Consider the following 22,542-nt stretch of genomic DNA (forward strand, 5'->3'; position numbering starts at 1 on the left):
GGTCACTCAGTGCAAACTGCTATTCATGAGCTACCATGGCTTTTGGCACTATTCCTCATGTTGATATTGTTAAAATATTAGACAATCTTGATGTAAAGCCCTATGACATCTGCTGGACTGCAAACTGGCTATCCATCATATCTCTAGATCTGAAAGTTTGTCCCTCTCTGAAACTAAAATTTTAACATCTCTGGTACCAGTCCCTCTCCTATTGCAGACATCCTGTCCAGTATCCCAGAAGGGAGGTTGACCAAGCTTGCTGATGACTGCAACCTGAGCACTGTTATCTGCACATCATCCACTGTTACTAAACCGCTCCAGTAAGGGCTGGAATATATACATACCTTATGTACTGAAAATGGTCTCAAGTTAAATTACAAAACGTGCAGCAAAGTGGCATTCAACAAAAAGCTGTTTCTATCTGATATGCTACAAATGGTACTCCTTTTCAGACAGACACAGTTGTCTGAGACCTGGATACTTATGTGGACAATTCTCTCTTATTTGATCAGCATGTTTCCACCACAGTCAGGAAACCCTTCTATCTGGCCCAGCTAATTTTCAAGGGAATATTTTAAATATCAAAAGATATCATCCTGCCACTGTACTCTTCTCTTAGCAGACTCACCATTGAATACAGCCTCCTTTGATATGTATAAATTGAAGCATATTGCTCAACTAGAGAAGCCCCAGAGATACTTTACTAAGAAAACTAAAGGCCTTAAATGCTTCAGTTATCCTGATAGATTTGCACAGCTATCCTTATACTCACTAGCCTACTGGCCACTCTGAGGTGGCCTGTGTCTCACTTTTCAAGCCATGGAAGTTTCTTTGCAAAATCAGTGGCACTACAAACACCCACACAAAGGACCTAAGTCTACACCAACAAGTCAACAATACTTCTGGGAGAGAGGTTCCTAACTCACTGTATTCCCAGCCAGTGGAATAAGTTGCCACTAGATGTCAGACAACTTTCTACTTTGACCACCTTTTAAGACTAGACAATTGGATGTGTAGACACAAATTTACACCGAGATTGTCATGTAGAGCCCTGCTTTATTTAGCATTCTTAAATGCTTAGAAAGGGAGGCATGAAGATTTAAATGTGTCGACTTAAAGATGTATACAGTTAGGCATCATATTGCCCCTGTAGTCATTTGTCTAGTATTGTTCAAATGCTCATCAATGCCTAAGGATGCTGAAGACGTTGATATCCTCATCTGCCCCTCTACTCAAACCAAGAAGTTTTCTTTGAATTCAACAGAATTTCCATCAGAAATGGGATTCTATACTGCTGATCCTGCCACTTTAAAAAGTTAAATGGTAATTCCAACAAAATATAGGAAATTCCAAAATGCATTGCTTCAAAGCTTTTTGGTAGGGGTCTTTGCCTCCTGTAATTCCAATGTGGGGGGCATGCTTCTCATTTTCATTTTACGTCATTCTGTATTTAGTAACTGAATTAAGCTCAAATGCAACATTCCATGATGTCTGGCTCGGTCAAGGTTTTCTCCTTATCCCTTACTCTACCTATCCTAAGTTTTTTTGCCAGTAATCTTGGACAGTAAGTTCATTGTGTCTCTTGTAATAGAGTATACATATCTTCTTTGCTGAGGATATATTTTTTAAAATTTATTTTAATTGTTTTTAAAACACATAAAAATAAGGCATAGAAAAGAGGCCAACAGTAATACAGCAAATGAAACTGCATATGAACAAGAGCATACACATAAACTATATACACTATATAGATTATGTACGTAATCCAGCAGCCTAGCTGACATTTAGTTATAAGTAATTAACATTTTCCTGGGCACCACCTCTAGTGATAGCTATAATTCTTTAGAAAACATTCTCATTGGAAAACCAGTAGATAGACCACCATATTTAAAAGAATACAGGATATTGCCTAGGTGTTGCTTTAAAAAGTTCATCCAGTGGGAATGATCTTGTTTTTCAGTGCTTAGCACACAAATTTGGCTGCATTATTCAGTACCTGTCCTGCTACCAATATTGGGAAGGTAGCAAAATCAACTTTAGTTAAAATTCCAAAGAACCAAAATTCCCACCCCAAGGGGGTAGTAATGCCCAGTGCTCCCTTTAACTTTGCAACAAGAAAATTTCAATAAATCTTGATTTGGGGGCACTACCAAAATATGTGAATGTTGCTTCCTCCCTCCTGATTTCATCTCGTGTACTTGTTGTACCATATATTACCAGAACTCCAATGTCAATTGGGACAAGGTACCACTGGAAAAGAATTCTCATTTGTTGAGCATATTTGGGAAATTTCTTAAATTTATTAATGGTTTTCCAAATCTGATCTCATTGTGTCTCATTTAATTGTAAGTTGTCTTGTACCTTCTATCAACCTATTATGAGGCACTTTGGAGCTAACACCTTGCTTTCCCATAAATCCCTGCAGATTGAACCTGCTCTTCCTGTTTTGAGACTGTTCCATTTATCTTGGAATAGGCATTTATCACTTGACCATTTTTGGTAAAATCTGCTTAATCCAAACTTGTCTTATCTGTTCACTTGTCTTATCTGTTCATATGTGAACCATTCTTGCTCACCCAGACCGAATCTAACTGTCAGATCAGTGAAGCTCTTCAAAATTGGATTGGGTAAAGGAGTAAGAAGCTGTAACCACTCAATGATTCCCTTAGATAGCCAACAACTCTTTGAAGCTCTTCCCACTAATATGTTTTATATATCTGAGTGGTACTAAACAACACTTGTTGGACCCTTGTCCCACTTAAAACCTCCAGTTCTAGGGTAATCCATAGAAATATAGCCCACACTCTCCTGTGACACCCCAGTAGATCAAATTCAATTGTTTTAATAGTGGCTTTTCCTTTTGCACACCTGAAAACCTAGTTCTGTTGAAAGGCAATGGCATAACAAGTTAGATGTGGAATGCTCAAACCTACAAAGAACTTGGGGATGTAGGCCAAAGATGCTGAGATTCTCTGCTTCCCTTCACCTAAAATACCTCTGTTATTAAGATCCTGTAAGTAGTCCAAACTAGAATGAGTAAGAGTGACTGGGACATTCCTATGAGATAAAACATGTGGCAAAATTATAATTTGAATTGCTCTGATCTTAGGTTCATAGGTTCATAGGTTCATACTAGGCTATCTGCCCAAGGGCATTTATAAGCCTAGCCCATAGTTATGTGGCTTTCGCCACCCCTTTAGTTTGAATAAAAACTATGCCTATCATTTTTCTGTGCCTCTGTCAAGCAGTGACACTGAAGTAATCCCTGGGGTATATCTGCGATCTCCCATCCATTGGTCAAGATTCCTCTTGAACAAGGCCAGCGAGGTGCTCTGCCTCACATGTACCGGGATTTTGTTCCACAGCATAGGGAGTCTCTGGGTGATGAATCTGTCCCTCCAGCACATTCTATTTATAACCGTGTCAAGGTTTAAGTCTCCGCCCTTGTGGTTCTGAGGGATCTAGATTTTTGAGGTGAAGCATATTCATCAAATCTGGGTTTGACATGGCCTTATATGTCAGGCACAGGTCACCTCTGAGCAAGCGGTATGAGACTGAATAAAGCTGGAGTTCTTTCAGTCGGGCAGCATAAGACATATTTTTGAGACCCTTTATCCTTTTGGTGAGGAACTTTTGGGGCCTTTCAAGCTGCATCAGGTGTCTGGTCAGATACATTCGAGCGGGCATTGTACTTAATCATAGGTCTAATGAGTGATGAGTACAGGGGACGATGACCTCCCTTGATCTAGATGTGAATCCCTTCATGATCAGGTGGGCGATATAGAAGGTTTTCCTAACTACTTTAGCAACATGAGTGTCAAGCGAAGACTACTGTCAACTTGGGTCCCCAGATCCCTGATGACTTTTCTGTGCTCAGTGGATTGTCACCTATATGGTAGCTAGGGGTAACCTTGTTTTTCCCGAAGGGTATGACTATGCATTTTTTGGCGTTTAACTTCAGGCCATGGCTCTGACACCAGTTATCCGTTTCTGTGAGGCCCTTCTGGAGGATATCTGTGTCAGATGTGTTTTCGACTATGGCCCAGTTTGCAGTCATCTGCAAACTTTGTCAGCCATAACCCTCCTGTGTTTGCTTGTACTTCAGAAAAGTAGATGCCGAACAAGAGTGGACCCAGGACTGAGCCCTGTGGGACACCACTTGTGACAGGCTTTGAGTCTGACATGGCTCCAGCAACTCTGACCCTGTGGGTTCTGTCGCTTAGCCAGTTTGCATCCCATCTTGTGATGTATGGGTTTACATTCAAGCTGATGAGTTTTTCGATGATACCTGAGTGGGGTATTGTGTCGAAGGCCTTTGCCAGGTCGAGGTAGGCTGTATGGACTGCCTTTCCCTCATCAATGGCCTTGGTGACTGTCTCGAAAAAGTCAACCAAGTTTAAGAGGCAGGATCTGCCTTTGACAAAGCCAAACTGGGTTGGATCCAAAGTCTGCAAGTTCCCTATGTCTTTATTTATGAGTTCCATTATGATCCTCTCCATGGCTTTGCAGATAAGGCTTGTCAAGCTAATAGGGCGGTAATTTCCAGGGTCTGTGGAGGCACCGCCCTTATGAAGTGGGACCACAGTCGCCGTGCGCCACTCCTTGGGTACGTATCCTGAGGTGAGGCTAAGATTAAACAGCTGTCCTAACTGTGGGTTTAATTCCTCATTGAGTTCATGAAGCACACAGCCAGGGACACCATCCGGTCCCATGGATGCTGTGTTTTTGCCTTAGTGAGGGCAGTTCTCACCTGGGCGTTGGAGATGTTTGGGGGGCTACAATCCTCTGGAATAGATATCTCTCCTTTTGGGGGAGGGAGAAGTTTGCACTGAACCTGTCAGCCAGTATGTTAGCAATGTGTGTAGGTTCAGTAATTTTCACATCATTTTGAACTAATTCTGAGCATATCTGGGAGTTTCCTCCTAGGTTTCTAACATAGCTAAAGAAGGCCTTATGATTGTCTTTAGAGTCCTTGGTGATTTTTCTCCCAAAATTTGCCTTTGATGATTTTATGAGAGCTCTTAGTTTTTTACTTATAATGATCAAAGGTGTCTTACCTTTCAAGGATTTTGCTCTATCTTGTAGTAGCTTCCTCCTTTTGTTGTAGAGCTTGTTTATGGCTGGGGTCCACCAGACTGGACGCTTGCCTTTGGTACAGAGAGTCTTAGTTTTGTTTGGGATTGCCTGATCCATGCAGTCCTGTAGGTGCTGGTAGAAGGCATTTGTAAGTGATTCAGCGGTTTGAGTAATGTTTACCACTGGCTCAGGGGCCTTAAAGGAGACCACACTAGTTTTTAGAAGTGTGAAATCGGCTTTTGAGAAGTTTTTCACTGTGGTCTTTTTTGTTTCAGGTGGGGGCGGGATGAGGACCTCCAGCGAGATTAGTTTATGATCTGATCTCACCAGTGAGGGGTATACTTCCTGTGTTGAACATTTTGATCCCATGTTTGTGATGATGAGATCAAGTATGTTTTCACCTCTTGTGGGGATGGTGACTAGTTGTTCCATGGCATTTGAGTTTATGAACTCCAGGAATCTTTGGGTTAGAGTGTTCGGGCTTGAGTAGTGTTCCCAGTCTATATTAGGGTAGTTGAAGTCACCTAGTATGATGGTGTTTGGAGATACATTTATCCTCCAATGTTTTCAGGAAGGCCATGTGAGATTCCTGAGTTTGAGAGGGTGGCCTGTAACATGCTACAAATTGCAGAGCAGTCTTGCCTATGGTTAATTGCACCTGGATGGTCTCCGATGCATCGTGCGTTGCCACCAACCTTGAGGTGTGGGTGTCCTTAATGAATATGGACAGCCGCGCTCCTTTCTTGGTGTTGTCCGGATTTTGGGGCGGAACGCATGATATGAGGTGAAACCTGTTAGTGCTGGGGTGCTCTCAGGAGCCTTGAACCAGGTTTCTGTCACAGCACAGACATCGATGTTCTCCATATTGAGAAGGGCCTCGAGTGCGTGCATCTTGAGATTGAGACTTCTGGCATTGAGCAGCATTACCCTTAGTTTTTTCCTTTTGGTGTTCTAGGGTGGTAGGTTTAGAATTTGAGCCTTGCCTAAAAAGGCACTATGGGGTGGCAAGAGCCTTTGCCAATATCCGGAAGCCCAGGGTGACAGGTGCAAGCCGTCCCTTGCGAAGCAGCGTGGCTTGTCCAGCATGTCATCCCAGGCAGACAGACATTGGATCCCCTTTGAATGACACCAGAATTTAAGCCAATTATTAAAGCTGATCATCTTATCACTGTATTGTGGCATCATTCTAGGTGAAGGTAGGATACTGCTCAAGGTCAGGGTCATACCTGCCTGGGCTACATAATCAGAGAGCTCCTCGACGTCCCTTTTCATGTAGTCCAAGGAGGTACGTCTCAGGTCGTTGACACCAGCGTGGACAATGACTGAGTCGTACTTGTACCTGCTGTTGAGAGACCTGAGTGCTTGCGTTATGTGGCGGATTCTAGCGCCCGACAGGCAGCTTACTGTGACCTTCTCCTTACTCAGTCTGGTGAGCGGGACGTCAGTGTGTCTGACTATGGAATCACCAATGACAAGTGTGTATGGCATTTTGTTTGGCCTTAAGGGCTGTGACTGTTTGACACTCTGACTGTGTGGTCTATGTGTTGCATGTGTTGGGTCGTGAGGTGGTAGTTGTTTGGGTGTCTGCTTTGGTGGCCTCTGCTGTTTTGGTAAATTTTTGATCAGAGCCTCCGAGTATGTCGTTGTGTGAGTATGTGTATGATTTGAAGTTGTGATGGTACCATGTGTGACTGGGTATGTATTGTGTGTGGTTACCTTCTCCTCCTGTCTGGTCTTGCCAGTCCTATGTTGAGAGAGCTCAGCCTCCAGTTTGGCTGTATAGTTGCATCTCTCGCATGTATTTGTGTTTTGTGGGAGAAGGAGAGGATTGTCTGTGTACATGAGGCAATTGTAACATTGCCTCAATATTCCCAGGTTCACCAGTTGAGCTGGAGAGGACACTAGCAACTGATCCCTCGACATACTAGAAGTAGTAGATAAAGAACTTTCAAAGGACTCCGGGGGAAGTGGGTTTTAGGCTGGTGGGGTACTATCTATAATAAGAGTGCTTTATCAAGGTGCAAGTACTGTAGGAGTAAGTGCTAGGCTTTACAGATAGAGAATAGTCTACTTGGGAATCAAGTAGAGATGAACTTTTCAGTTATAGGATATGCTGGTTAGATCAGCAGTACAGTTTAGCGTGTTTTATAGCAGGGGGCTGAAGGGAGCTAGGAATTGGCCCAAAACGACCAATGGACTACTAGTTTCTGGCTGAAACTTCACCAAATCGGACAAGAAGGCCGCTCAGTGCTTCCCACTCCCACTGGTAAGCAAAGAAACTTCCCTCCTTCCTAATAAGGCAATGGATCAGTAACAGGAACTAAAAACAAAGCCCAGGGATCAGCAACTCTGAAACTGGACTACTCTAGTTCAGTAAAGTGGGAAAACAAGAGATTTTTGTTTTATTACAGAGATAAGGAAAAAAAGACAGTAAATGCTATAAATGCTGTAAATCGGCTAGCACTTTAGTGTGTAGCCTACAGAAACAATTTGCAACAATTAGTAACTTAAAGTGCAATAAACAGTGTAAAATGCAGAAATCACTTAAAGTAGCAGTAAAACAGGCGAAATGCAGTCGCTAGCTTAATAACAGTGGGCAAGCCACAAAAAATACTTATATCTGGTAGAAAGTCACTCTTTTAGCTCTCTGCTGCTTGGATCACTCTGCAGGCCACCACAAGGATCTGTGCAGAGTTGGTACAAGCTGGAAAACACGTGTTTAGCGTGTTTTATAGCAGGGGCTGAAAGGAGCTAGGAATTGGCCCAAAACGACCAATAGACTACTAGTTTCTGGCTGAAACTTCACCAATTCGGACAATAAGGCTGCTCAGTGCTTCCCACTCCCACTGGTAAGCAAAGAAACTTCCCTCCTTCCTAATAAGGCAATGGATCAGTAACAGGAACTAAAAACAAAGCCCAGGGATCAGCAACTCTGAAACTGGACTACTCTAGTTCAGTAAGGTGGGAAAACAAGAGATTTTTTTTTTTTTTTTTTTTACAGAGACAAGGAAAAAAACAGACAGTAAATGCTATAAATGCTTTTAAGTGGCTAGCACACTTGAGTGTGTTAGCCTACAGGTAAAATTAAGCAACAAATAACTTTTTAAGAGTGCAAAACAGTTAATCAACACAAAAACAGTTTAAATAGAATGTAGAGCTGTATAAACAGGCTAAGATGCAGTCGCTAAGCAGTAAATATTCAAAACGCCAGAAAAAAATACTTAAATCAGTTATAGCAAATACAGTTATAACAAATGCTCTGAAATATACTGTATATTTCCAATATGTTTGAGAAGGACAGTCAGAACACAAGAAGGTTCAGGCGAAAAAGAAAAAAAAGTTTTGTTTTACTTTTTGAAAAGGTAAAAAGGAGGAACAGAAGGCCTTATCAAATGTTCTCTCTGTATTAAGAAGAATGAGCTAATGACACTAGACTGGGAGGTGTGTCACATTAGGGGCGGGCAACTGCAAAGCCACCAAGTATAAGAGCAAGACACCAACAGGGAGGGAGGGTGGGACAAGACAACAAGCACTACAGATTCTGAAAGTTTTTAAACAGATAAAGATTTCTGAAGATTCTGAATAGACAAAGTGCTTTATATATATTAAATTATAAAAACAGTAATCTGTTAAAATAATCAAAATATACTTATATTTTGTAGCTCAGTTGCGGTCAAACAACTTCTCCAGCCTGCACCAAAGACCAGAACAACAACTTTTTTTTTTTTTTTTACAAGAACACAAAAGAACCAGCCCCCACTAGCCAAGAGATAATTACACAGAGTAAATGTTTCAGTTTATACAATAGCCTAAGACAACAAGCACTACAGATTCTGAAAGTTTTTAAACAGATAAAGATTTCTGAAGATTCTGAATAGACAAAGTGCTTTATATATATTAAATTATAAAAACAGTAATCTGTTAAAATAATCAAAAGATACTTATATTTTGTAGCTCAGTTATTGGTCAAACAACTTCTCCAGCCTGCACCAAAGACCAGAACAACAACTTTTTTTTTTTTTTTTTACAAGAACACAAAAGAACCAGCCCCCACTAGCCAAGAGATAATTACACAGAGTAAATGTTTCAGTTTATACAATAGCCTAAGACAACAAGCACTACAGATTCTGAAAGTTTTAAACAGATAAAGATTTCTGAAGATTCTGAATAGACAAAGTGCTTTATATATATTAAATTATAAAAACAGTAATCTGTTAAAATAATCAAAAGATACTTATATTTTGTAGCTCAGTTGCTTGGTCAAACAACTTCTCCAGCCTGCACCAAAGACCAGAACAACAACTTTTTTTTTTTTTTTTTACAAGAACACAAAAGAACCAGCCCCACTAGCCAAGAGATAATTACACAGAGTAAATGTTTCAGTTTATACAATAGCCTAAGACAACAAGCACTACAGATTCTGAAAGTTTTTAAACAGATAAAGATTTCTGAAGATTCTGAATAGACAAAGTGCTTTATATATATTAAATTATAAAAACAGTAATCTGTTAAAATAATCAAAAGATACTTATATTTTGTAGCTCAGTTGCGGTCAAACAACTTCTCCAGCCTGCACCAAAGACCAGAACAACAACTTTTTTTTTTTTTACAAGAACACAAAAGAACCAGCCCCCACTAGCCAAGAGATAATTACACAGAGTAAATGTTTCAGTTTATACAATAGCCTAAGACAACAAGCACTACAGATTCTGAAAGTTTTAAACAGATAAAGATTTCTGAAGATTCTGAATAGACAAAGTGCTTTATATATATTAAATTATAAAAACAGTAATCTGTTAAAATAATCAAAAGATACTTATATTTTGTAGCTCAGTTGCGGTCAAACAACTTCTCCAGCCTGCACCAAAGACCAGAACAACAACTTTTTTTTTTTTTTTTTACAAGAACACAAAAGAACCAGCCCCCACTAGCCAAGAGATAATTACACAGAGTAAATGTTTCAGTTTATACAATAGCCTAAGACAACAAGCACTACAGATTCTGAAAGTTTTTAAACAGATAAAGATTTCTGAAGATTCTGAATAGACAAAGTGCTTTATATATATTAAATTATAAAAACAGTAATCTGTTAAAATAATCAAAAGATACTTATATTTTGTAGCTCAGTTGCGGTCAAACAACTTCTCCAGCCTGCACCAAAGACCAGAACAACAACTTTTTTTTTTTTTTTTTACAAGAACACAAAAGAACCAGCCCCACTAGCCAAGAGATAATTACACAGAGTAAATGTTTCAGTTTATACAATAGCCTAAGACAACAAGCACTACAGATTCTGAAAGTTTTTAAACAGATAAAGATTTCTGAAGATTCTGAATAGACAAAGTGCTTTATATATATTAAATTATAAAAACAGTAATCTGTTAAAATAATCAAAATATACTTATATTTTGTAGCTCAGTTGCAGTCAAACAACTTCTCCAGCCTGCACCAAAGACCAGAACAACAACTTTTTTTTTTTTTTTACAAGAACACAAAAGAACCAGGCCCCACTAGCCAAGAGATAATTACACAGAGTAAATGTTTCAGTTTATACAATAGCCTAAGACAACAAGCACTACAGATTCTGAAAGTTTTTAAACAGATAAAGATTTCTGAAGATTCTGAATAGACAAAGTGCTTTATATATATTAAATTATAAAAACAGTAATCTGTTAAAATAATCAAAAGATACTTATATTTTGTAGCTCAGTTGCGGTCAAACAACTTCTCCAGCCTGCACCAAAGACCAGAACAACAACTTTTTTTTTTTTTTTTTACAAGAACACAAAAGAACCAGCCCCCACTAGCCAAGAGATAATTACACAGAGTAAATGTTTCAGTTTATACAATAGCCTAAGACAACAAGCACTACAGATTCTGAAAGTTTTTAAACAGATAAAGATTTCTGAAGATTCTGAATAGACAAAGTGCTTTATATATATTAAATTATAAAAACAGTAATCTGTTAAAATAATCAAAAGATACTTATATTTTGTAGCTCAGTTGCGGTCAAACAACTTCTCCAGCCTGCACCAAACATCTTTTCCATTATAGACTGAAAACTAGCAATTTTAGATAATAGGCTTTGCATTGTGGAATCCAATCTCCGAAGGCTGACATCAATTGTATCCTGGAAGGCTGCCATCAGTATCAGGCCCAAATACAAAGCATCTAAGGAAACTTCTAGAGGGCAGCTATCCAGGCAGTGATCCAACATCCTACTCTTTAGTATGACTGTTTTTGATAAATTACACTTCAGCCCCAACAACCTGCCAGTCCCATGGAAAACATGCCAGAATTTGCCAAGTACCTCCATCAAATTACTACTCATTAAGAGGCAATCCTTTGGAAACATTAGGAAATTACCGGTGGACAAATCCAAGGTCAATTGAGTTTCTAAAATTGTTTTCACTTGTAATGCCAGTTTTTCCATCACCAACAGAAAAAGACCAGGGGAAAATAGACATCCTTATCTAGTGTTTCTACTGATGGTTCCTGGCCTACAAAGGCCACCAGTGACAGATGTCCTAAGTAAGAGAGAAGAGTGCAATCTCTTGACCCAACCTAATAATCATGGCCCACAATTCTTAGATTGTAAGACCTGGAAAAAGAAATTCCACATAACAGAGTTGAATGTTTTTTCTGTTTCAGAAAGGACAATCCTACCTTGCTTCATGGCCATGCTTGCAAAGAACGGCACCAACTTCCACCAGTTATTTGCCTAATGACGATTGATAAACCCATTCTGGCCACTAAGTACTAGACATGGAAGCATTCTGCATAACGTAGTGGACAAGGTCCATCTTTAGAGATCAATTCACCAAAATGGACCCTAACTGTTGAAATAGTGGTGTGACACATTTGCTATTTGAAAAATCATACCTTACATCTTTGGTCACCCTCCATCTTCAGCCATCAAAATTGATATTTTCTTAAAAGTTCTGCTTCTGCTTTTGATAGCTATAGCAATTTCATTTCTCACTAAATAATGTCTCGAAATTATATAAATCTTCCTTCTCTACTTCAATTGCTGAGTCTTATGATTTAAAAGATAGATATTCCTTCTCCTAAATCCTTTGAATTTCATAATATCTCCATTTATTACTCCCTCACAACCCTCCCATCATGAACAGTGAGTATAGATAAGTATAGATACTGTTCTAGGTCCCTAGATGACTGAGGGTGAATAAAATATTTTCAGGGTCTCCATCAGATACACTTAGAAGGAATGGAATGACACCATTCATAAAGCAGGACTTGACTTAGTTTATTTTCTAAAAAGACATAAAGATGCAGAACCTGAAACACTGAAAAACATTTTGACTGTCAATGGCCTCCTGCTGACTAAATTTGCAGATGACTGCAAATTAGTAGCAGTCATAGAATCCCCCACCAACCCAAATATACTCCAGGAAGGGCTGACACAGACAAATAACTGGTGTCAGAGCCATTGATTAAAATTAAATGCCAAGAAATGCATAACAGTATCCTTCAGGAAGTCATCCACCCCTGGTAACTATCATATTGACAACACACCCCTAAGAGTTGACCCAGTAGTCCAGGACTTGGAGCTACACATAGACAGTAATCTAGCCTTTGACCATCGTTTGTCTACAGTAGTCAGAAAATCATTCTATGTTGTGCAACTTATAAACAAAGTTAAGGAATCTGGGTCCAAGGAAGTTATTGTTCTACTGTATTTGGCATTCATCAGACCTATCATTGAGTGCAATGCTCCCTTAGGTATGTACCTAACCAGGCATATCAAACAACTGGAAGGTCCACAGATGCTCCCCAGTAAAATAATACAGATTGTAAGTAACATGTCCTATGAAGACCACCTCAAACTCTATCCCTGTATTATGTCTCCTATAGGCTGTTGAGGGGAGATCTATGCCTGGCATACTCTCCCCCCTTGATGGGCCTAGTGCATATCTACAAAACAAACAGCACCAGTAATGCCCATTCTAAAGATTTAAACCTTGATTGTGATATAAACAGGACCTGATGAAGAGACAGGTATGTATGCCAGAGACTACCCCTTCTCTGGAACAGGCTCCCAATCTATGTGAAGCAGAGTTTCTCTCTAACCCAACCCAATTCAAGTGTAACTTGGATAATTGGATGAGGAAAAGGAAATTCATCCCTGGTTTGGCACCTATGATCATATAATCTAATGGACACAGGCAGTTTTAAATGGTTCATCTCCCAGGCCCCTGCTTGTAAATGTTTCATCTCTCAAGCCCCTGTTTACACTTATCAAGGGTGCCAGAACTTGTCAGAGATTTGAGATGCATGGCTAGGCTTAAAAAGGCCATTGTGGTCATTAGCCTAGTAAACACCTGTGAACCTGTAAAAAGGTTCTGTTATTTAAATGAAGGCCTCCATACCTATTTTTCCACAAAAAATGAAGGATTTAATATAGATAATAATTAAGGAAGATAGGGTTTTGAAAGAATGTAAAAATAAAACACTTCAAAGGGATTTGACAGATTATCAGAACCACAGATTATTTGTTAACAGAGGTGGTACTTCTGGTATGGAAACTATTCAGAAGGAGACTAATTTGGAGGAAGCTTTTTAGGCACTATGTTGGATTGGAAAAATCTTAGGCCAAACACGCAGAGCATGGAGGAGAGGTGATATACACAGCAATACAGATGGTTGGATGCTCTGCAGGACAAGAAGATGTAGAAATGGTATAACTGGATGAAAATGAAAAGAGAGTGGAATCATGACGCAGTGAATGTTTTTCAGAGGCTGAGCCCTTCTTCGTCCGAGGTATTTCAGGAGGACTGGAATCAATGGAATAAGAACCATTCATACAGGTACAATCAGTGGGTACAATGGTGAGGAAGTTTTGCAACAAAACAAATCACAAGTTTGGTGAATGGACATTAGAGACAATAGAACAAAGGACAGTGAGTAATGACCATGTTAAAATATATAATTTTTCAAAAAATCTTTAACTAATGTTGAGATTTCCCTCTTAAAAAGAGGTCTTGATTATGCTCCCTCTAAAAGATCTACTGTCACAGATACTATTGTATCAGTCAAGTTATTTACTAGAAAACTAAGTTTGGCAGTTTATTTTAAGAATAATAATACCACATTTTATAAACCAGCTTTAAGGTCCTACCAAGCCATATACTTCTATTCCCCCAGTATAGAGTGTTGTTGACTGTTTTGAGAAAGAATGCAAGAGGGAAATCATAAAAAATTTTGGCAAAACAACATGAGAAGAGATTTTATAAGTTTAACAACAAATTAAAGAGATGTGTTATATGAAACGTCCAATGATAATTCTGTCAGGATTATGAAGGCAGACAAAAGGGGAGTGATAGTACTTATGGACACCCCAATGTATGTAAATAAAACATTTTGTCCCCTAAAAGCACCATAATTTTATCAGGAAATTTCTTTGGATATTACCAATGCAGGGTATGCTGAAATTGATTCCTTCAACAACTGATCGTTTGATGAAGGATGGATTGATATGACTATAAAGAATTTTTAACAGTCCTTTTTCCCAGACTGGGGGTTATATATGGGATTCCCAAACCACATAAGGATATATCAGATCCTCCATTACATCCTATTATGTCAGCATCAAGTTCCAAAATGGAACTGTTGGCTTTGTTGAGCACAAATTAAAGCCAGTAATGAAGGATGTCGTCTTTTTTTTTTTTGGACTCCACAGATTGAATTTTAAAGATTAGAAATGTAGAGAACAAAGCTGATAACTGGTTGGCTACAGCAGACATTTCTTGTATTTATACATGGTTTCCAACTGACATTCGACTTATGGTTTAATGAATATTTGATGGAAAATTGTGAATTTCAAGACAAAGGAAATTATTATTTTTTTTATGTTCACTGTTGCAATTGGTGCTAAAACATAATTATTTCATTTCTAGGAAAGATTATTTTCATCAGATTTAAGGCATAACAATGGGGGAAGCTATGGCCCCCAGCTATGTCCATATTGTTTTAGGTCATTAGGAAAATGTATACCTTTATGATAGTGTTTTTATAATTTTTATGAAAAAATATTTGTGCTTTATTGATGATGACCCATTAATTTGGTCAGGCACCAATGAAATATTGGAAGATGTTTTAAAGTATTTAAACAGAACTAGTTTTTTTTTAAGTTTTCATTTTCTTTTAGTAAGTCCGCAGTTTTTTTTGGATATTAAACTAAAAATTCCTTAGAGGAGGAAAAGTTAATTACATCTTTGGCTTGTAAAGAATTGGCCAAAAATGATTTAATTCATCCAATTCATCCAATTATCCAATCATCCAATTATGCATCCAACATACCCCCACCCACACAAAAAGAAAATAATATTGGAAATAAATTTGTGAAGAGGGGTTATCATTTTCAAATAGTGGGAAAACTGTAAAAGAAATAGTAATATGGTGGAAAATGTTTTTAAACCGATGCCCCATTATTCAGAAGGGGAATGGGGTGAGAGCAGGGCTGATAATGATAATACAACATATGCTGTGCATTTTATTTTAACTTTCTCATTAGATATTCCTGCCATTAAAACTATTACCAACAACTGGTGTATATTTGCAGGTGAGGAGCCAGTATTTATTACTAAAAAGAATAGGACTTTAAAGAATGAATATATAAAAAAGACAAAGACAAGTCTGATTGTTTGAAGGCTAATGGTATTTTTTGCCTGTACAAGATGTTATCAATGTAAATTTATAACAAACAGTCCTTTATTTTTTGTGCTAATACAGATAGCAGTTATTCAGCTCTGAAGTATTGCAGTTCTGATACTAATAATGTAGTTTATGCAACATAATGTCTTGCATGTCATTCTTTTTACATAGAGCTTACATCCAGGAGACTTAAGGCTGGAATATATGAACATTTTAATGCTATCAAAAAAGGAGACAACAAAATGCTTTGTTCAAACATAAGAAAAAAAATGTAAACAATTTAAAAGATTCATTTTCGTGTTCTTGATGCTACAGAACCAGAAAGAAGAGGTGGAGATGCTGAAATCATTTTAGCTGTTAAAGAATATTAATGGCAAGTTAGATTGGATACAATGTACTTTTGGTTTAACAATCATATTAATTTTATATGTGTTCTTAAAAAGCAGAAGATACAGAAGCAATAATATTGTTTTAATTACCCACAGTAAAAGTAGAGAGCATTTATGATGTTTTATTTACTTGTACATGTATTTATAAATATCTTTTAAAAAAATAACTCACATAGTCTGTTATGATGTCATCACATTTTTGTAGTATTTACTCAATGACAAGAGTGTTTTACAGTGTCTGATGAAGTTAATATTAGTTGACAAAAGTGCTTACTCTGGAAGTTTGTGTGTTTTAACATATATTAAAATTTCTTATTTGGGTCAGTGTTGGTGTGGGAAGTGCTTTTTATTAATTTATTCTCGTTATTTTGGTTCCATGCTAGTTATCCTTCATAAATTAGTTTTTTTTACAGTGGGGGTGTGGGGGTTTATGTTCTTATATAGTTCCACTAAGACTCTGTCTTTCAGAGCTTCTTAAACCCTCTCTGAGGTCCACCTGAAATGCACCCAACTCCAACCCCCTGCTGAAGTCATATGTGGATCCATGTTTAAACCTTTCATTAGTGGTGCATGGTCTGAGAGACCTATTTCATGAATGGCAGGGTAATGGTCTTTGTATCTAAACTGTTCTGGGATAAAAAGGAAATCTATCCTACTCCTCTGCCTGGTTAGATTTCTAAAAATGTTGGGACGCAACTCCCTCCAGATTTCAGTCCTTCCCTCTGTAGACATCCAAAACCAAAGTGTCACTTGGCATTGCCTATGATACGCCTTCCCTTGGTAAAGTCTGTCATAATGCTCATCTGTGACCAAATTAAAGTTGCCCATGAGTATATTAAAATTAGATGAGCCCACTACAGCTCACGAAACTATCAACATACCATCAACAAAGCCCTTATCATTTGAGTTAGTTGTATGGATGTTCCCTATAATTCAGGCTCATTATCAATAGCCCCTTCCCAATTCAGCTACCGTTCTCTATCATTTATCTTGACTTGGGTTGTGAACATATCAAGTGAGATATGAAACATGAGGATAACCCCTGTTTCCAACCAGGTTTGTGGTTCACTGTACGAAATAACTTTGTCCTGACTTATTAGTTTCATGTATTTTAATTTTGGTTTTCTGTAGTCCAGTAGTTTTTGAGCCTTCTTTCCTCACACATTGGAGAATCTTAGTTCTACATACAGAATGGGAGCTGCCCCCCCCCCCCATGTTCCAAGAAGATGTTTTACACTTTCACTGTTAATGAAGCTGCTGAGCATGCAGATGTTTGGGTATTCTCTACTACACTAAGTTGCTAGGTCAAAGCACCCTCTCCCGGAAAAGCAGGAGGGTCCAGATTTTCCCCTGGAACTGGGGACAAAAGAATCTCCTTAGGTACGCTGGTGGCAGTTTGAAGAAGTTCTGGACCCTAGTGGGTGGAACTCTAACCCCCCCCCCATCCACCCCTGTCCCAAACATTAAGAGAAAAAAGATAAATAAAATCTAGAACAAACTTCCAAATAAGTGTCATAATAATTCACTCCAACAGTAGCAGTAGTTTTTCTTCTGTTGTGGCTTTCTTGAAGTGTTCTAAAAGTTCTTTGTTGTTAGCCATGGTATCAATTTCTAATTCAAAGTTACACGTATCCCTTTAGGGGTTAACAACCAGTAGAAATTTAGATTTAAGACCTGGACAGGATAGACAAGATGCATTAAGGGTCCATATTGCTTCTGGACAGCCCCCCCCCCCAATTTACTGAGGATATATTTACTGTTTCAGATTCTTAGAATTCATTTAGCTTTTCTTTTGATTAAACAAGTGTCCAGCATTAGTGGGTAGATTATGACTAGGTTCATAGGTTGGTACTAGGCTATCGGCCCTATGGCCTATATAAGCCCAGCCATAACAATTCCCTGGCTATTTCTTCTCACACTATTTACTTTCCTGGACCCCTGTCTAGCAGGGTGACTGATGTGATCCCCGGGGTGAATTTCCTTTCTCCCATCCAATCGTCAAGGTTCCTTTTGAAGAGGGCCAAGGAGGCGCTCTGCTTGACATGTATGGACAGTCTATTCCAGAGTCTGGGGAGTCTCTGGGTCAGGAACCTATCCCTCCAGCATGTTTTGTTTATTGTGATGACAAGGTTTAGATCCCTGGAACGTGTGGCTCTGGGGGATTGGGATTTCTTTAAGTGTAGCATGTCCAACAGCTCTGGGTTTGACATGGCCTTGTATGTTAAGCAGAGATCGCCACTGAGTAGACAATATGAGACAGAGTATAGCTGGAGTTTTTTAATGCATTTAGTAAAACAAAAACTTTAGCATTTAATTAAAATATTATAAAATATGGTCAGTTGTTGTGATGTGACACGGTTTAAGTTTTTAGGCTGTACATACTTTAAGATTTTTTCGCACTACAAGCCATTATGTTGCCATAGTATTTAATAAAACAGTTTACTTTGTGCAATCATATATGTGATACTCTGCCTCTTTTTGCCCATATGAGTGTGTTAAAACTCAACTTTCTGGCTGACTGAATTTTGTTTATGTATGATGCAATCTTTCTATCCAGATTTGAGTGATATGACAGCGTTTGAAGTGTGCAGGGGATATCCTCATGGTGTTGGGAGCCCCTGTGAATTCCTTAGGAAATGTTGCTAGCTGGCAATCACTATAGTGGCCTTCAGGTTCCAGTCTTGGAACTGTATGTTATTCAAAATGTATCCCAACAGAAATACCTTCTGATCATACTTGACCCTCACTTATTATTCTCAAGTCATATAGATACAATAACAAGCAAGGTGAATTGTCAGTTGAAACTAGTACAGAATTTCACACTTTCTGTCTACAAAGGCAAGGAGAGCCATAGCTAGAAACTTGCTAACTCCCAAGTTAGAATACTCTCTCCTCCTGCTAATACTTAATTCCAGCAACAATATAGATAAACTTCAACTACAGGAAAACAAAATCTGCCACTTTGTCCTTCTAATAGACAATCATCCACACTATTGTAACCTCCTAAATGGCTTCAAGTGGATAACAGTACAAAACAAAGCCACAGTTTTACTTAGCACTCAAGTCTTCAAAATTATCATTTACAGTTAATGCCCCCCTTTCAAGAGACCTCACCCACTGAAAGAACAAACCTACTCACTTGGGGTAAAGACAATAGCATCATCCTTATGTCTACTACACTAAGTTGCTTTGTTAAAGCAGCCCCCTCCCTGAAAAGCAGGAGAGTCCCTATTTTCCCCTGGAGCTCATCCTTATCTAGTCCCTTTTTAGCTCAGCTCTAGCCTCTAGCAAAAAGAGGTTTTAGTAAGCTTGACCAATTAACTTCAAACTTGGTCCCACCTGAAATTAGATCCGAGCAAGTTCTGGAAGGTTCCACAATGAAGATGAAAGAACATCTTCAGAAAGTGACAAACTGTACATGGTAGCAGGACAAAGGCTTACTAAAATGTGTTATTTAACTTTTGTATTACATGTACTTCTGTTTTAAAGATTCCCCAGATTATATAAGTTTTTATGGATGTAATATATATAGCATGTAAATAATGTAATATCACTTGCTTTACTTGTAACTGAGCAGATACTCCTACTATGTTTAGAATCACTGTCACAGCCCCAATGCACTATGTACAATGTGTGTAATGATGGGACAATGTTTACAGTGCTGTTCATTTTTGTGTACTGTTTGCTCTTTCTTCCAAACTCCACTTCTTGTCTTTTGCTCCCATTTAATATTGCTGTAATTCTGGTGACTATAAGTTTGCATTGTGGCTGAAAATTATCTTGGGACCAGTTCTCTAACCTGGTTATCAAATTGCAATAAAATAATATGTTGTACTTCTGGGTAAATAAGTATAAAAGGTATAATGTTTTCCAACATCCTTTCTCTCAGTTATTCTGGTAGAATTGAATAATGAAGATCACTACCACTAGTGACATTTCTTTCAAATGTGTATGAAGAATGTACTTCAATGCCATGACTTAACTTCTGGCTTTTAATAAAGTACATAGGAAGTTAATAGGTATGCAGTCTAGGAGATCATAAATAAGCCTAGCCCAAATTCTCAATTTCCCAAAAACACTGTCTGGTTAAGAGACTTGCTCAAGGTCACTCAAAAAGCAGATAAAGGCTGGTGGAAACAAACTCTGTACCACAGGAAGTAGCTTGTTAACATTTCTCAGCCTTAATCCTCTTTGCCAAACCTTACATACCTTTTTTCTTGGTTCAAGTTTCCAGCATTATATTGGTTGTTCACAGTATCTGTGAAATGAGCTTATTTTGGTACAAGATATATTGATGTGGATGAATTAAGTACATTATTGGATTTATCCAGTCAGGCAAAAATTCACAAGCTTGCATCCTAGTTTCAGGTTTCATTAGAAACTAGAATGAAATCAGTCCCATGTATTTTTTTACTTCTATATCTTAAAAGGAATGTATGTCGTATTGCCTGCGACCATATGATACGCCCTCAGTCTGATTTTATGAACATTCTTGTAAAATAACAATTCTTTGCAATCTTTCAATGCCTCTGAGAATGTATTGACACTGGCGACCATATGTTTGTTCATCGCCTATATGACTATGGGTTTTTAGTGCAACCTGTCCAAAGAATACTTTTGAATCTTGACTGAGTCCTTGGACTATGAGGGTTTGAAATTGTATCTAGTAATACCTGTTTACAATACAGTACAATTTTATTTGAGGTCTATGACTTAGTGGTTTTGGAAAATGCCATCACCTACTTCGTTCATAGCATCTCCCACGTGGACTGTGATTGTGCAGCTCCTTTGAGCGAAGCTCTTTTTTTTTTTTGCTTCTATGGCTCTCTATGGTGCCTACCCCCCACACTAAATTGGCCAACATTGCTTTACAACGATTAGGCTACTTGTTGATCCTGGTGATTATCTGAAAGGAGCTCCTTGCTTCTATAGTAGCTTAAACCTTTACTTTTACTCCCATCATTAGAATTTAAGCAGTCTGCTATCTATACTGCAGGGGACTTACCCTTTAGCATAAAGAGTTACTATTATGTTGGTTCTTGCCTACCCTCTGTGGTACTTATAATTAATATACCAAGTGACCGATAGAGCTTCTGGGAACCTGCCTAACCCTAGCATTTCTCCCTATATAACCTGCTGTTTGAGATTGCATTTTTCTTTATATTATTCAACCTATTAATGGCGCTATTACTATAAGCTTGTTGTTATAACCTTTGGAACATATTACCCTCTGCTAACTGCTTTACTTTGTTATCCACTGTTAAGCTTATTATTTTCATTATACTCTAGGCCTGTACATGTGTGATTTTCAATGTTTAACTTAGCCATATTAGTTGTTTAGTAGTGATTATCCTTGCCTTAAACAGTTGCATTATCTACTCTTACTGCATACTGAGTTACTTTTTATTTGGCCTCCTTATATTAACACCCTTTCTCCTTACCTTCCTACCTTCCTAGCTCTCTATCCACCACTAAGACCTGAGGAACTCCCTGGCTATTAAGGATACCCTTAACTACTTCAAGCCTTGTCAACTCGGAATTTTCCTTCAGTGCTGTCCAAATACTCCACAACTGCTTTAACAGCATTTTGTAAAGTACGTCTTAACACGTGACTCTGCTGTTAGCTAATCTCAGCTCTGTTTTTGTTTTCCTTTATTTGAGTGCACCAAACTGTTTTGGCCTCTGTGTCAGGAATACTAGCAGCCAGACTCTTCTCTACGACCAGTATTTTCTAAACATTTTCCTTCCCTTACTGATTCTCACTCCCTCCCAACCAAAGCGATTTACTTCTGCCCTTAGTCACCTACTGTAATACTACCTCAGAACTCTAGGTGTCAGTCTACCCAGGCCTACTCCTTATCCTCTTTCTACCCTTACTAGCTAAGCTCCTTCCCTACTCTTTCCTCTTTCCTCCTTAGACCTGTCCCCTAGATTTTCCCTAGCCTGCACTCCTTTTACCTTCAATCCTCTGCAGACTAGTCAGCTACTTTTTCCTCTTCTTGCCTTTGTCTTGACCTTTTCCTATTCTGCCCCTGAACCTTTGTGACTCTTCTCTGTACCTCTGCTCTCTGCCCACTAGGTGTCACTCTGTCTACATCTAGTCTTACAGTACTGCTTTATCCCTCTACCTTACTCCTCCTATTTTCACCTTTCTCACTCCTTTCCCTTTCCTTCTTTGCAGTGCTCTGTGACCCACTCCTCCTTATGCTACCTATCTCAATCCTTCTATCTGCTAGCTTTTTCTGTTACTTTTCTTTCCTAACTGGAATCTGTGTATCCCGCTCCGTTCGCCCTGCGGGCTCACTCCCCTCCCCTCCCTACCCCCCATTCCCACCCACCCCCAGGGGTCCTAACCTTATACTTCCCAAGTCACACCCCTTACCCTGACAACCTATCCTAATCT

This window comes from Protopterus annectens, chromosome 14.part0 (genome assembly GCF_019279795.1).
Source record: "Protopterus annectens isolate FY-2018-M chromosome 14.part0, PAN1.0, whole genome shotgun sequence".
Taxonomy (NCBI): domain Eukaryota; kingdom Metazoa; phylum Chordata; order Ceratodontiformes; family Protopteridae; genus Protopterus; species Protopterus annectens.